The following is a 4,793-nucleotide window of genomic DNA, read 5'->3' on the forward strand; positions in this document are numbered from 1 at the left end:
TTGCTTTATAAATTTTTTCTGGCTATATTTTTGCTTATATATTCTTAACTCTCACCATGTAGTTGTCGGGTGCCATGTCACAAGAATTAATTGTTCAGGATGACGCTATGTTCCTTGGTGAATTTGACAAACGTTGAAACTTGTAACATCGCTTGGAAATCGAACTAGATTTCTCGCCAATGGGAGGCAGGTGGGGGCAGATGTTCCTAACAAGCGACCAAACCTTAAATCATGCCCAAAAAACCGCGACCCGTGATTATTTCAAGCGACTTCCAAAAAAATTACAAGGGGACTTGGCAACACTGTGCCCTTCGCTTTTGTTTGGGAAGTAAAGAAAAGCTTAAACTAGTTTTTTTCCCCCTCCTATTTAATGCGCAAAACATAACGCAGCATCTTTTAGACATGGTACCAGTAATATTTCCAATTTTGCGCCATTGTCTTCCACACTTTTACAGCACTGGCTGTCCCCCAAAAGGGGCGTGGTCGGTCGGGCGAGAGGAGATTGATGTCTGGCTGCTCTCATCTATACAGTATCTGACCAAAGATTATCAAATCTTTCCGGAAGACGAGCAAATGTAAATGGCCATCAGGTCATATTTTTCGCCTTTCTTTATCTTTGCTTGACGAACAAACATGGCAGTGCCCAGAAGCGTTAGCTATAGCTTCAGGTAACTTAACTTCTAGAAAGTTTTTACACAATGATTTTGACTCGTCGTCAGCTCTCCCAGGATATGGTAAGATGTTCTAGTCGCTAATAACTTTCGTTTTTGTGTAAGGCGTATTATGTTTATTTTTGGAAAATATGACTGTAGTGTTGGCTGTGTTGGTACGTGAGTAACCCTTGTCCTGATTAGAACGTTTGCTACCTCGTTAATTTCATAGTGTAGATCTTCAAACAATTCCAATAAGGAAATTAAGTAAAAAACACTTTGAACTAAATGTAAGTGAATAAAAGCGCGGTCTGACCAGTGATCATTGCGTCACTTGTACATATGGCGCGTTCCATTTGTACTCGGAGGTCGGAATTTACATTTTCCAAGTTCAAGGTTTCAACTGGAATGCCCCCTCATGTCAGAATTCCAACTCAGGAAGTCGGAATTCCGTTAGAATATTCTGAAGAGCACTCGCCTGTCCAGGTACAGGTTAAGCCGATTAAAAAGCGGTCAAAAAATTTTTCAATACAATGAAAAACATTGTATATATTCCGAAAGGGCAAGCACATTAAAGGCTTTAATGGCGCGTCCATCTTGTTTTCTGACTTTTGACAGTGGAACAAGATCAACTTAGGTAAACTTGGGTGAGACGTCAGTGAGTTCCAACTTCCGAGGTAAATGGAACGCACCACTACACGTTCTAATCACACCGGTGTGATAGTACGCGTCAATGGGTTAAAGGTCAAGATTTACAAGTGGGTTAGCACATTTCTCATACATGAAGCACAATAGTTCAGTTACATATTGAGTCACTGCAACACAGCAATTTTTGAATCATCAAGGAAAACATAAGCACTGCTGACATAGCCTATTGTATGTTGGTCTTAGTCTTTCCCCTTACTTACTGTATTATGCTCCCTCTGTTCTCCTGACCCCTAACCCTTGCTCTGCGTTTTGAACTCTTTGCTGAGTGAGTAGTGCTGCGGATACAGAAGTGCACTCACATTCATATCCCAGATAAAAAGCTCTTCCTTCCTTAATCACGGAAGTGGACACTTTTCAAAACACACACACACACACAAACACACAACCATGTCCAAGAATGTCATTTAGAACAAAAGACATATTTGTAGATATACACACTTGCATCTGCACACATGCAAAGACACTAACTGCAAAAACACTAACTTTCTTGGAAATTCCAAAGGGGGTGACATTCCCAAATTTACCAAAATAAATTGCAGGGATTAGAGAAATTCTCATGAACTTCCTCTCATTGTTGTGTAATGACAGATTAACTCAAATAAATAGAGTCAGCAGAAAATTCACGACTTTGACACCAAACCCTAAGCCAAATCGCCTCAGCACAATATCTTCAAAGACATTATAATGTGGTTGTTATGAATAACAAAACGTGCAGTGTTACTGGCAGAAGACAGGCAGTAAGCCTATTCAACATTAATCAGTTACTGCTGATAAAGAGCATCTCCTTAGAATTGTACATTTACTTAATTTTGTTTAATTTTGAAGAATATTTGTGGTCTCCTACAGTTTATTCAGGGCCTTATGTTATTGAATTCACTGCCAGCGACTTTTTATCAACACTGTGGATCGCAAAGGCCTCAACAATTTATGCTTGTGGTGGCCTATATTTTTCAGGCCCTTGGTAGGTGCAGGCGGTCTGACAAATAACTTCAGGATACAAATAAAACAAGTTCCACACTGTCATTATTTTCTATAAAATATAGATTTGAATAATACGTTTTTTAATTAAAAAAATAAACACATACATTTAGGTCCGGAAATAATTGGACACTGACACTTTTTTTCCAATTATTGTGGCTGTTAACCAAAATACATTCAAGTTACAGTTAAATAATGAATATGGGCTTAAAGTACTTTAAATTGATGCTATCCACATCCAAATTTGAGGAAGGGTTTGGAATTACAACTTTTTAATATGTAAATTTCTAGGGACCAAAAGTAATTGGACAATTGATTCAAATGCTGTTTCATGGACAGGTGTGGGCTATTCCTTTGTTACTTCGTCATCAATTAAGCAGGTAAATGGTCTGGAGTTGATTCCAGTTGAGGCATTCACATTTGGAAGCTGTTGCTGTGAACCCACAACATCAAAGGATGTTGTGTCAAAGGAGCACTCAGTGCAAGTGAAACAGGCCATCCTTAGGCAGCAAAAAAAATAATCCATCAGAGAGAAAGCAGGAAGATTAGGAGTGGTCAAATCAACACTGGTACAATCAGAGAAAAAAAAAACATACTGGTGAGCTCTACAACACAAAAAGACACGGAAGACAACAGTGGTGGATGATCGTAGGATCCTTTCCATGGTAAAGAAAAACCCCTTTACAACATCCAGCCAAGTGAAGAACACTCTCCAGGATGTAGACATGTCATTTTCCAAGTCTACCATGAAGAGAAGACTTCACAAGAGCAAATACAGAGGGTTCACCACTAGGTGCAAACCGTTCATAAGCCTCAAGAATAGAAAGCCAACATTAGACGTTGCCAAAAAACATCTAAAAAAGCCAGCCCAGTTCTGGAACAGCATTCTTTGGACAGATGAAACTAAGATCAACCTGTACCAGAATGATGGGAAGCATTTTTGCAATTCCTAAACATTTCATACAATATTTTTGTTCAACCCCTTGAATTGAAGCTGAAAGTGTGCACTTCAATTGCATCTTGGTTGTTTTATTTCAAATCCATTGTAGTGGCATACAAAGCCAAAATTATGAAAATTGTGTCAATGTCCAGATATTTCCAGACCTAACTGTAAAACCGGTTTTCTTCTTGTTCACAGTGCAATATAATTCATCAAAAAAAATCTTGCACTGGCAACAAACACTATTCAGGTTCTAATGATACAAATAGCAAATTAACTTGAGTAATGCAAGGCGATAACCAATCAGTCCATGTGCATGGTGAATACATGGGAAAGGCACAAATTCACCAAGGCTTAGAATCTGCAAAATCACATCAAGTGACATCCGTAGAAAGAAAGCCATTAGGAGCTGTAGAATTGTTATGAGAGGGAATTAAGCAATCAGTCCTGCAGTTTCCTAAGGGGTTCCCACTGGGTCCTAAGCGGCTGACAGGTTTTCTAGATATCTTAGAGCTTCAAGCTCATCTCAGGCCTGGAGAACACCAATTGAACTAAATCACTTTTTGAATTGTGGCCGAAACCCATTGAGCACTGACATTTCTACTACCACCGCCATGTACCGGAATCCTTTGCCTGAATAAATGGCCTTTAACCCTTGTGGTGCCTTTTCCCTCATGAACCTGGGGATGTATCATCGGTTCACAGCCTATTTAACACATAGGGCCTTGCAACTCTCATTGTATCTATTGGTGCATAAATCCAATAAAATGAGAGAAAATCCAATAAGTTTTTCTCTCTCCTTGTTAAGAAATATGCAGGCTTTCAGAAGAGGGGGCTATCCAGTGTTGTGTGGGCTGGATCCCTCTGCAGTCTCTGGATTAGTCAACCCAGACTTAGAACTCTCTGCTGGATGAAGAGTACAGGCAGCTTGGGTGGGTGGAACCCCTCCCACTGCTGGACTGCACACAGTGTTTACGGTGTAATATACATGTCTCCAGTAACAGAGAGCCAACAGGCACTGTTATTTAATAACCATATAGGAAGAGATTATTTAGGTCGATGATATTAACAACATGATATTATGAACTGGTATGTTCGAGCCCTACATGCTATTTGTCTTATAGCCTGGGAACATCAGACCGTATACTTCAGGTATGGGGAAAAAATAAATGTTTGCTGTTCTAATTACATTGGTAACAAGTTTGTCATAGCAATAAGACCTATAGGGATTGTGATTTATGGACAATACCACCGTTAAGGGATATATCAAGGCACTACTAAGAACAGCACTTATCTATGGTGTATATCTGGAATACCATTGGTCAGAACTGACAAGCTGTACCTAACTCCACAAGAAAGGTAGAGCTCATAAAGTTGATATAGTATTCAATAAGTAGGTTTCTCACTCCTTGCATTTATGATGAGCCTTTTCTGCCTCTTCCTTCCCTTTTGTCTGTAGACTTACCCAGCCCTTTATGATAGGGTGTTATCCATTACTGTGTATTCTGGACACAGTA

At 39.5% G+C, this 4,793-nt stretch overlaps 1 long non-coding RNA gene across 1 annotated transcript; it reads left to right on the top strand.

Moving 5' to 3' along the window:
• The first annotated feature begins 557 nt into the window (after positions 1 to 557).
• LOC109615344 lies at positions 558 to 4,793 on the top strand. Its single transcript, XR_002196341.3, has 3 exons — positions 558 to 734; positions 1,269 to 1,327; positions 4,085 to 4,793. It is a non-coding gene; the product is annotated as an uncharacterized LOC109615344 (long non-coding RNA).

Source organism: Esox lucius, chromosome 21, assembly GCF_011004845.1.
Source record: "Esox lucius isolate fEsoLuc1 chromosome 21, fEsoLuc1.pri, whole genome shotgun sequence".
Classification (NCBI taxonomy): domain Eukaryota; kingdom Metazoa; phylum Chordata; class Actinopteri; order Esociformes; family Esocidae; genus Esox; species Esox lucius.